At 38.8% G+C, this 12609-nt stretch overlaps 1 pseudogene; it reads right to left on the bottom strand.

Moving 5' to 3' along the window:
• Positions 1-11335: 11335 nt before the first annotated feature.
• On the bottom strand, positions 11336-12445 carry LOC117074166 (annotated as a pseudogene).
• Between the last annotated feature and the right edge of the window lie 164 nt (positions 12446-12609).

The raw sequence follows: 12609 nt of genomic DNA on the forward strand, positions 1-12609 counted from the left end.
TCAGGCAATTCTGAGTGGAATAGTGGGGGTGAGGGCCCCCCACACAAAAAAAGCCTATAGTAGGGCAATGCCTAACGGAGCTGTGGGAACAGGGCTGCCACCTTCCAGACCCAGGAACAGGAGAGCCACCAGCAGTGTCCACCCTCAGCCTGGAAAAGTCATTGAGCTCCAACCTGTGTGAGTAGCCAGGTGGGCTACGCCCAGCAAAGTCATGGGGGTGGGAATGTCCAGGGCCTTGGGGGAGCCACCTCTTGCCCCATGGTGCCCAGGATACAGTACATGGACCCAAATATTATTTTGGAGCTTAAAGGTTTCATGCCTTCGCTAATAGGTTTCAGTCTTGCATGGCCAATTTCAGTCTTGCAATAATCCTTTCTTTTGGCCAATTTCTCACTTTTGAAATAAGAATGCAGCCAGGCGCAGTGGCTCAAGCCTATAATCCCAGCACTTTGGGAGGCCAAGACGGGCGGATCACGAGGTCAGGAGATCGAGACCATCCTGGTTAACATGGTGAAACCCCGTCTCTACTAAAAAATACAAAAAACTAGCCGGGCATGGTGGCGGGCACCTGTAGTCCCAGCTACTCAGGAGGCTGAGGCAGGAGAATGGCGTAAACCCGGGAGGCGGAGCTTGCAGTGAGCTGAGATCCGGCCACTGCACTCCAGCCTGGGCGACAGAGCGAGACTCCATCTCAAAAAAAAAAAAAAAAAAAAAAGAAATAAGAATGCTTACCCAGTATCTGTCTCACCATTCTATCTTAAAAGCAAATAACTTGTTTTTAGTTGTACAGGCTTACAGGTGTAAAAACTTTGCCTTGAGTCTCAAATGAGACTTTAGACTTTGGGCTTACGAGTTGATGATTGGAACAAGCCTTTGGGGACTATTAGGAAAGGGTGATTATATTTTGCAATGTGAGAAGTACATATTATTTGGGGGGCCTGAGGTAAAATGATAAAGTTTGGATATTTGTTCCCTCCAAATATCCAAATATCATGTTGAAATTTGTACCCAGTGTGGAGTTGGGACCTAATAGGAGGTATTTGTGTCATGAGGACAAACCCCACATGAATGGTTGATGCCATCCTCTCTGTAATGAATGAATTCTCTCTTAATTCCTGTGATAACTGAATGTTTAAAAGAGCCTGGAACTCCCCTCCTTGCTCTCTTGCTTCTGCTGTCTCATCTGTGATTCTGCACACACGGCACCCCTTCACCTTCCACCAGGGTGAAAGCCCCTCGGGACACTCACCAGATGCAGATGCAGGGGACTTGCTTCTCAGACAAGCTGCACAACTGTAAGCTAAATAAACCTCTTTTCTTTATCAATTACCCAGCCTCAGGTATTCCTTTAGAGCAAAACAAAAACAGGCTCAGATAGAAAATACACAAAAAGAAATTAAGAACAAATCTGAGAAATTTCATTCCAATAGCATGTTGTCAACACTAGATTACAGAGTGCTCTATGTGTTAACCATTTCCATTCTGTGAAAGTAATGAGCACATGATGAACCTCTGAAAAAAGTTGTTTAGCTTTACCTTTTTTTTTTTTTTACGACGAGTCTCACTCAGTTGCCCAGGCCGGACTGTAGTGGCGCAATCTCAGTTTACTGCAACCTCCACTTCCTGGGTTCAAGCAATTCTCCTTCCTCACCCTCCAGAGTAGCTGGGACTACAGGTATGCACCACCACACCCAGCTAATTTTTGTATTTTTAGTAGAGAAAGGGTTTCACCATGTTGGCCAGGCTGGTCTCGAACTCCTTGCCTCAAGTGATCCACCCACCTTGGCCTTCCAAAGTGCTGTGATTACTGGCATGAGCCACGGTGCCTGGCCTAAATTTACCTTTTAAATATGCTTAGGTAAATACCTCATAATAACCTCTTTGGAACAATAAGAAGAAGAAATATCATTCAAGAGCATGTTGTCAACACTAAATTTCAGAGTTCTCTGAAATAATAAATAATTCCGTTCTCTGAAACAAACAAACAAAAAGCATATGATGCATCTCTACAGAAACTTGCTTCAATTTACCTTTTAAATATTTGATGTAGACACTTTATCATAAGCCATAGGAACAAATGTAAGAATTATTATTCAATAGCATGTTAATCAACAGTAGATCACAGAGTTCTTTAAGTGCTAAACACTCTCATTCTCTGAAAGAAAACAGCACATGATGTACTTTGCCAAAGCTTGCTTAGATTTACCTTTTTTGTTTTGTTTTTGTTTTTTGTTTATTTTTTGAGACAGGGTCTTACTCTGTCACCCAGGCTGGAGTACAATGGCGCCATCTCAGCTCACTGCAACTTTTGCCTCCTGGACTCAAGAAATCCTTCCAACTCATCCCCAAAATAGTTGGGACCACAGGCACACACCACCACACCCAGCTAATCTTTGTGTTTTTCAGTAGAGATGGGGTTTCACCCTGTTGCCTGAGCTGGTCTCGAACTCCTCAGCTCAAGTTATCTGTCCACCTCAGCCTCCTAAAGTGCTGGTATTGCAGGTGTGAGCCATCACTCCTGGCCTAGATTTACCTTTTAAATGTGTATATTTTAACACCTCATTATAATTCCTTAGGAAAAATGTAAAAAAATGTTATTCAATAGCATATTATCAACAGTAGATTACAGAGTTGTTGCCATTAAGCCTTTCTTTTCTCTGAATGAAAACAGCACATGATGCATCTGTTAAGAATTGTGCTTGGCCTTATCTTTTATGTTTTATCTTTTTTTTTTTTTTGAGACAGTCTCGCCCTGTCACCAGGCTTTACTGCAATGGTACAATCATGGCTCACTGCAGCCTCAACCTCCTGGGCTCAGGTGATCCTCTCACCTCAGCCTCCTGGGCTCAGGTGATCCTTTTACCTCAGCCTCCTGAATAGCTGGAATTACAGGCACATGCCACCATGCCTGGATAATTTTTTTGTATTTTTTGTAGAGGTAGGATTTTGCCATGTTGTCCAGGCTAGTTTTGAACTCCCGGGCTCAAGCAGGCCACACGAGCCACCATGTCCAGCCAGACTTACCTTTCAAACACGTTTTGTAATACCTCATAATGAATCCTTAGAAACAAATGTAAAAAAGAAAATCATGGGCCAGGCGTGGTGGCTCAAGCCTGTAATCCCAGCACTTTGGGAGGCCAAGACGCGCGGATCATGAGGTCAGGAGATCGAGACCATCCTGGCTAACATGGGGAAACCCCGTCTCTACTAAAAAATACAAAAAACTAGCTGGGCGAGGTGGTGGGCCCCTGTAGTCCCAGCTACTCGGGAGGCTGAGGCAGGAGAATGGCGTAAACCTGGGAGGCGGAGCTTACATTGAGCTGAGATCCGGCCACTGCACTCCAGCCTGGGCGACAGAGTAAGACTCTGTCTCAAAAAAAAAAAAAAAAAAGAAAGAAAATCATTCATTAGCATGTTGTCAAAAAGAGACTTTTAAATTTTTTATGTTATAAACAATTCCATTCTCTGAAACAAAACCGCACGTGACACATCTCTGAAGAAGCTTGCTTATATTTATATTTTAAGTATTTATATGTAAACACTTCATAATAACTCCTTGGGAATAAATAAGAAATATTATTTAACAGCATGTTATCAAAACTAAATTTCAGGTCAGGCACGGTGGTTCAGGCCTATAATCCCAGCACTTTGGGAGACCGAGGGAGGTGGATCACTTGAGCCCAGGACTTCAAGACTAGCCTGGGCAATGTAGCAAGACCTCAACTCTACTAAAAATAAAAAATAAAACATAAAAACATTAGCCCAATGTGGTAGCACATGTCTATGATGCCAGTGACATGGGAGACTGAGCTGGGAGGACTGCTTGAGCCTGGGAGGCAGGAGTTACACTAAGCCAAGATAGTGCCACTGTAATTCAGTCTGGGTGACAGAGTAAGACTTTGCTTCAGAAAAAAAGAAAAAGAAAAACCACTAAATTTCAGATATCTCTTTGTGATAAATAGTTCATTTCCTGAAAGAAACCAGCCCATGGTGCCTTTCTGCCAAAGCTCACTTATGGTTACCTTTTAAATGTGTATATGTTAACACCTCATTATAAGCCCTCAGGAAAAGTATTTCAGTGTAAGAAATATCTTTCAATAGAATGTTGCCAACACTACATTACAGAGTTCTCTATGTAATAAATACTTTCATATTCTGAAAAAAAATAGCATGTAATGCATCCTTGAAGAAGTTTACTTAGATTTACCTTTTAAACATGTATATGTAAATTTGTAATAACTAATTTGGAACAAAGATAAGAAATATCATTCAATAGCATGTTATCAACACTATATTTAAGAGTTCTTTGGCTGGGCGCAGTGGCTGTAATCCCAGCACTTTGGGAGGCCGAAGTGCGCAGATCCCTTGAGGTCAGGAGTTCGAGACCAGCTTGGCCAACATGATGAAACCCTATCTCTATTAAAAATACAAAAATTAGCCAGGCATGGTGGTGTGTGCCTATAATCCCAGCTACTCAGGTGGCTGAGGCAGGAGAATCGCTTGAACTCAGGGGTCAGAGGTTGCAGTGAGCCAAGATCCTGCCATTGCACTCCAGCCTGGGTGACAGAATGAGACTCCATCTCAAAAAAAAAAGAGGTTTTTTTTATGTTAACCAATTTAATTATCTGAACAAAAGCAACATAATACATTTTTGGAGAAACTCATTTATATTTACCTTTAAACAAGTATATGTAAACACCTCCCAGTAACTTCTGTGGAGTAAAGATCACGAACACCATACAATAGCATGTTGTCAACACTAGATTCCAAGTTCTCTGTGTAATAAATACTTCTATTCTCTGGGGGAAAAAAACAAATTATGCATCTTTGCTGGGGGCACGGGCCTGGGGGTGGAGCCCTCGCCAGGGACTTCCCTTCCCTCCTTTCCTATTATTTAAAGGGACCACGCCTTTCCCAGCACTTCCCTCCTGTATCACTTATAAAAGCTAGTTTATCAAGTTCTAGCTCCTTCCCTTACTTGCTGTCCAACATCAGTATCTTTTTGTTTTGACCATCCTGATATATGGGATGGGAGGCAGCTGATCCTGTAAATTAAAAAGGACTGGAAATTAGGAGACCTGAAAATGCATGTTTGCTTGTTGGTTTACAAGCTGCATGTCTTTGGGTAAGTCACTTATCTTCTCCAGGCTCAATTCTTTCATCTGGAAAGCCCATCTCACAGAACAGCTGTGAGGATCCAATGAAGTGATGCTAGCAAAAGGTGCTTGCTTCGTACATGTTTTTGATGATGCCTTTGCCATTTGATTGCAGTGTTAAACTTAATAAATTTTGCATGTAAAATGTGTACTTTTTATAAAAAATATTTAATGTTCATCTTGAAAACATTATGCTGAATGAAATAAACCATAGGATGATTATTGTATTAATATGATTCCACTTATATGAGGTGCCTAAAGTAGTCAGATTTACAGAGACAGAAAGTACAATGGTGGGTACCAGGAGCTGGTGGGAGAAAGGAAATGGGAGGTTAGCGTTTTCTTTTTTTTCTTTTTTGAGATGGAGTCTCACTCTGTCGCCCAGGCTGGAATGCAGTGGTATGACTGGATTCTAGGCTAAGTGGAGCTGCAGACAACTTTGACCTGTTTGACAAACTTACTGTGGGCTCTGCTCCCTGCAACTTCTGCCTCCTGGGTTTGAGCAATCCTCTTGCCTCTGCTTCCTGAGTAGCTGGGATTACAGGCATGCGCCACCACGCCTGGCTAATTTTTGTATTTTTAGTAGAGATGGGGTTTCACCATGTTGACCAGGTGGTCTTGAACTCCTGACCTCAAGTGATCTGCCTGCCTCGGCCTCCCAAAGTGCTGGGATTACAGGTGTGAACCAACGCGCCCAGCTGAGGTTAGCATTTAATGGGCACAAAGTTTGTTAGGGAAGATAAAAAGTTTTAGAGATGGATAGTAGTGATGGTTGGACAACACTGTGAATATACATAATGTACTGAACTGTACTTTAATAAAATTTACCATTATTATGCATTTTTTTGCCACAATAAAAAATGTGGGAAAAAAAACTAATGTTCAGGCAGTGCTATTCACAGTAACCAAATGATGGAAACAGCCCACATGTCCATTGACTGATGAACAGATAAATTGTGGTATGCAAATACAATGGAACATTATTCAGCCATAAAAAGGAACAGAGTGCTGATACATGCTATAATGTGGGTGAACCTCCAAAACGTTATGTTAAGTAAAAGAAGTCAGACACAAAATTTACATTTTATGATTACATTTATATAAAATATCCAGAATAGGTAAGTCAATAGAGAGAAGACAGATTGACGGTTACCAGGGGCTGGGTGTGGGACAAGAAGGGAATAGAAAGTAATTGCTTAATGAGTATAAGGTTTTCTTTTGGGGTGATGAAATGTCTTGGAACTAGATAGAGGTGGTAGTTGCACAACATTGTGAATATAAGAAATGCCACTGAGTCTCCACTTTAAAATAGTTTCATGTTATGTGAATTCCATCTCAGTAAAAAGATTATCTTGTTTCTGCTCTTGGATTATACCTTTGGGTAGAAAAAATCTGGAGGTTTTGCTGGCCATAAACTCGGTAACTGTTTAATGTATTATTTTGTTGTCAAAGAAGTTAATGTAATTGTATATTATGCCTGGTCATATACCTCTGTTTTAGGAGAGAGGAGGTTCCTAGAGCACATGCTAAGAAGTGTATCTTTTTCATGTGATATCTTATTCACATGTGAAAGAAATTGTACTGTGCTCTGTGTTTTCTCTGAAGACCTAAACACACTTTTGGATTTTTCAATTAGACATTGATGTATATTAATCAAACTCTTGGGATAAGAATTTCCTGAAATCACACATTTTAAATATCTGACTTGCACTGCAAGTAATGTCTGAGTAAGAGCCTACCAAATCAACCCTTCTTCAGAAAACCAGTGTAAACTTCAGAAAGCAGCTGCCTGAGGGCCTCAGAGGGTGAACACAGGACTAAATCTCTGTGACCTTGGGTTAAGCATTGATTTCTTAGATATAGTACAAAAAGCACAGGGATAAAAGAAAAAAAAAAAACTGATATATTGGACTATGCTTTAAATACTTATGTGCTTCAAATGACAGCGTCAAGAATATGAAGACAGCCCACAGACTAGGAGAATGTATTTGTATTTGCAAATCACATAAGAGACTAGTATCGAATATAGAAAGAATTTTAACAACTCTAGGAGGGTTCCTGGTGAGGAGTCCACATGCAGAGGAGGAAAATTATTTGTCATGAGCTCTGTTTCTACATTTTAGCTTCAGGGCAGTTGTAGTCAGTAGACTGCTAGGTGACAGAGGATCCAGTGGAAAAACTGCAGTTTCTCTGGCATAGCAAATCAGAGGACTGATGGCTGGGGCAGCTGAAACTGCTGGAGTCGGTGGGTGATCCTGAAAAGGAAAATGCTAGAGAGGGGATCCCCAATCCTGTTTGCCCACATCTCTCTCTGGTTGACCCTTGAACACGTGTGAAGCCTAATAAAAAGCATCTAAGGAAAACCTACAACTGATATCACTTAATGGTGAATGACTGAACACTTTGCCCCTGTGATCAGGAACAGGACAAGTGTATGTCTGTTCTCATCACTTTGCATCAATATTGTATTGGAGGTTCTAGCAAGGGCAATAAGGCAAGGAACAGAAACAAAAGGCATTCAGATTGGAAAGGAAGAAGTAAAACTGTCACTTTTTTTAAAAAAAACAGATAACATAATCATAAATAGAAAATCCTAAGGAATTCACTAAACTACTAGAAGTGATAAATGAGTTTAGTAAGATTTCAGGATACAAAATCAATATATGAAAATCAACAGCATTTCCAAACATTAGCAATGAAAAACCTGAAAGTGAAATTAGGAGAATACAATTAAATACAAATCAGTAAAATAAAAGATTAAAATATGAATAAAAAGAGAAACACAAAAGTGGTACACTGAAAACTACAAAACATTGTTGAAACCATAGATTGAATGAAATGGAAATATATCGCATGTTCATGGATCAGGAAGACATACTAGTATCAATATGGCAATACTTCTGAAATTGTTCTACAGATTCAGCACAATCACTGTCAAAGTGCTAGCTGGCTTTTTTGCAACAAATTGAGATCTGACTCTAAACTTCCTATGGAAATGCAAAAGACCCAGAATAGGCAGAACAATCTTGAAACATGACAGTTGAAGAACATAACACTTCCCAGTGTCAAAACCTACAAAGCGATAGTAATCAAGGCAGCATGATATTGGCATAACGAGAGACATAAATTAGTCAAATAGAATTATGAACTTGGAAGCAAAACTTTAGATTTGTAATCAATTTATTTTTGGCAGGGTGCCAAGGGAGTTCAACGGGTTAAAGACTGGCTTTGTCAACAAATAGTGCCTGACACTGGATATCATATACAAAAGGATAAATTTAGACCTCCACCCCCACCTCACACTATAAACAAAAAAATCATGCAAAATTGATCTTTGGCCTCAACGTAAGGGCCAAGCTATAAAACTCTTAGGGGAAAACACAGGACTAAACCTTTGTGACCTTGGGTTAAGCATTGATTTCTTAGATATAGTACAAAAAGCACAGGGATAAAAGGAAAAAAACTGATATATTGGACTGTGCTATAAATAGATACTTATGTGCTTCAAATGACAGCATGAAGAATGTGAAGACAGGCCCACAGACTGGGAGAATGTATTCATATTTGTAAATCATGTAAGAGACTAGTATCAAATATATAAAGAATTTTAACAACTCAGAAGACAATCCAACTAAAAATTGGTAAATTATTTGAACAGACATTTCTTAAAGATTTACAAATGGACAATAAATTCATGAAATGATGCTCAACATGAAACGGTGCTGAACATATCTCATTAGAGATATGCAAATCAGAACCACACTGAGATACTACTATATCCCCACTAGAATGGCTGTAATAAAAAAAGGTAATAAGTGTTGGGAAGGATGCAGAGAATTTGCATAAATATATACTACCTTTACCTCTAAGGTATGAGTTATCTTATATAATAGTCATTTAAAGATTTCTATGCTGGAAGAATTAACACAGAAAGAGAATATATTTTTAGTGAGGAATATCTGCATTTTTATCAAAAAATACAATTTTCTATACTATACCCTCTATGATTTTTGAATTACATACATATTACAAAGCTACAATAATCAAAATAGTATGGTACTAGCATAAAAACAGACATATAGATCAGTGAATGGAACAGACAGCCCTGAAATAAGCCCTCTTGTCTATGGTCAAATGATCTTTGATGAGGGTGTCAGGATCACTCAATGGGGAATGGACAGTCTCTTCAACAAATGGTGTTGAGAAAACTGAATATCCATATACAAAACAATGAAGTGAGCCCCTTATCTTACATTATATACAAAAATTAATTCAAAATTGATGAAAGGCCTAAGCTGAAGACCTAAAACTACTCCTAGAAGAAAACATGGGGAAAAAGCTCATGACATTGGATTTAGTCATAAAATTTCTTGGATATGACAACAAAAGGCATAGGCAACAAAGCAAAAATAGACAAATGGGACTACATCAAATCTTGAAACTCCTGTACATCAAAAGAAATAGAGTGAAAATTTCTGCCACAGAATAGCAGAAAATAATTGCAAATCTTATATCTGATAAGGTGTTAATATGCAGAATATATAAGGAATTCCTGCAACTCAACAACAACAAACCAAATAACCAAATTTAAAAATGGGCAAAGGACTTGAATAGATATTTCTCCAACAAAAGATATAAATATGGCTGACAAGTGTATGAAAAGATGTTTAATACCGTTAATAATTGAGAAATGCAAATCAAAACCACAATGAGATATCACCTCATATCCATGAAAATGGCTACTATAAAAAAAACCCCAGAAAATAACAAGTGTTGGGTGAGGATGTGGAGACATTGCAACCCTTGTGCATTGTTGGTTGGAATATATAATGGAACAATGGTTACAGAAAAGAGTATGGATGTTCCCCAAAAAAATTAAAAATAGAATTACCATATGATCCAGCAATTCTACTTCTGGGTATATACCCAAAAGCATTGAAAGTGAGATCTCTGTGAGATATTTGCACATCATGTTCATTGCAGCATTATTCACAAGAGCCGAGAGGCAGAACCAACTCAAATGCCCATGTAGGGATGAAGAAAATGTGGTATAAACATACCATAGAATATTATTCAGCCTTAAAAAATAAGGAAATCCTGTCACATGCAATAACAAGAGTGAACCTGGACAGCATGATACTAAGTGAAATAAGGCATCACAAAAAGAAAAATACTGTATGGTTCCACTTAGATGAGGTATTGAAAGTAGTCAAACTCATAGAAACAGAAAGTAGAATGGTGGTTGCCAGGGTTGGGAAAGGAGAAATGGGGAGATGATGTTCAGTGGGTATACAGTTTCATTGCTGCTAGAGGAAAAAGTTCTAGGGCTCTGTTGCATAACAATGTGAATTTTCTTAACACCACCGAATTGTACACTTAAAAATGGTTAGGATGGTAAATTTTATCTTAATGTATTTTTACCACAATTAAAAATAAAAATTAAAAAATTGTATTTGTAACCAAAAAATCTTCCCAGAAAGAAAACTCCAGGTCCAAATGGCTTCACTGATGAATTCCAGCAAACATTTGAGGAAGAACTAACATTGAGAGTACACAGACTTTTTTGGAAAATAGAGCAGTAGGGAACATTACCCAACTAATTTTATGAGGCTTGTATTACCCTCATAAATACAATATTTGTCTGATACTAAAACCAGACAAAAACATCACATGAAAAGGAAACTACAGACTATATTCCCTGTGAGCATAAACTGAAAATCTGTAATTAAAGAAAGCACTTACAGAAATATTAGTAAATTAAATTCTGTAACTTACACAAAGAGTAAAACATCAAGGCCAAATGAGATTTATGCAAAGAATGCACTGTTGGCACAACATCTGAAAAATTTGTCAATGAAATTCACCAGATTAGAGATAAAAGGAGAAAACCCATTTGATGATCTCAATAAACACAGAGACAGCATTTGACAAAATTCAAAACACGTTCCTGGTAAAAACTTAGCAAACTAGAAGTGGAAACTTCCTCAATATAATAAATAGCATCCAGGAAAAACCTACAGCTGAAATTATATTCAGTGGTGAAAGATAATACTTCCCCTCTGAAAAATCAGAACAAGGCAAAGGATGCCTGCTCTCTGCATTTATATGTAACATTGTACTGAAAGCCTTAGTGCAATAAAGCAATGAAATGAAATAAAAGTCATAAGATTAGGGAAGAAGTAAAGTTGTTTTTATTGCCGACAACCTGATCATTAAGTAGAAAATCCTAAGGAATATATATATAAAACAAGTGCTAAAATCAATTGAACTTATCAGAGTTGTAGGATACAAAGTCATTATAGAAACGCATTTTTTAAATAGATAAACAGTTGTTTAAAATTCATCCTTCTCCTCTACTTCTTCCTCGTCTTCTTCATCTTCCTCTTCCACCTTTTTTTCAGGCAACTTTAGCAGGATCCTTTGCAGCATCAAACTTTCTAGACTTACAGTCAGCAACATCCTTCTCACACTTCTCCTTCAGCTTTGCTGCCTTGCTGATTGATACGGTTTGGCTCTGTGACCCCAACCAAATCTCACCTGGAATTGTAATCCTGATAATCCCCACCTGTCGAGAGCAGGACCAGGTGGAGGTAATTGGATCACGGGGGCGGTTTTCCCCACGCTGTTCTTGTGATAGTGAGTTCTCACGAGATCTGGTGGTTTTATAAGTGTCCGACATTTCCCCTATTGGCACTCACTCCAACCTGCCACCCTGTGAAGAAGATGCTTGTTTTTCCTTCCCTTCTGCCTTCCTGAGGCCTCCCCAGCAATGCGGAACTGTGAGTCAATTAAACCTCCTTCCTTTATAAATTACCCAGTCTCAGGTTTTTCTTCATAGCAGCGCGAGACTGGACTAATACAGTGAGGTAAAGCTGCTTTACACTGTCATTTAAATTATTCCACATCTCGTCCAACTTTGTTGACACATCTCCAATAGAGATGCTAGGCTTTATGAATTTGACCTTGGGGCAGAATTCTGAACCAAACAGGAGGAATCCAGATGGTGGCCTTTTGTGGGCATTAGGATCCTTCTTCTTGCCTCCTTTAGCTGGTACGTAATCCTTCATTTCCCGATCATAGTGTAATTTATCCATCTTTGCCATTTCATCAAATTTAGACTTCTCTTTCCCAGACATTGTCTTCCACCTCTCAGAGCACTTCTTGGAAAATTCTGCAAACTTGGCAGGGACCACTGGGTTTTTCTTCTTAAGTTCTTCTCTGCACATCTGCACAAAGAAGGTGTAGGTAGATATCTTGCCCTTTGGTTTCTTGGGGTCATGGATTGGCAAACAATATTAGAATGAAAATTCTCTCCAAATTGATCTATAAATTTAATTCCAATCAAAATCCTAGCAGCCTCATTTGAAGGGGTTTACAGACTGATTCTAAAATTCACATGGAAAGACAAAGAACTGTAAATGGTCAAGACAATATTTAAAAAGACAAAGTAGCA

The sequence above is a fragment of the Trachypithecus francoisi genome, unplaced genomic scaffold, assembly GCF_009764315.1.
Source record: "Trachypithecus francoisi isolate TF-2019V2 unplaced genomic scaffold, Tfra_2.0 Lachesis_group5, whole genome shotgun sequence".
In the NCBI taxonomy this organism is placed as follows: domain Eukaryota; kingdom Metazoa; phylum Chordata; class Mammalia; order Primates; family Cercopithecidae; genus Trachypithecus; species Trachypithecus francoisi.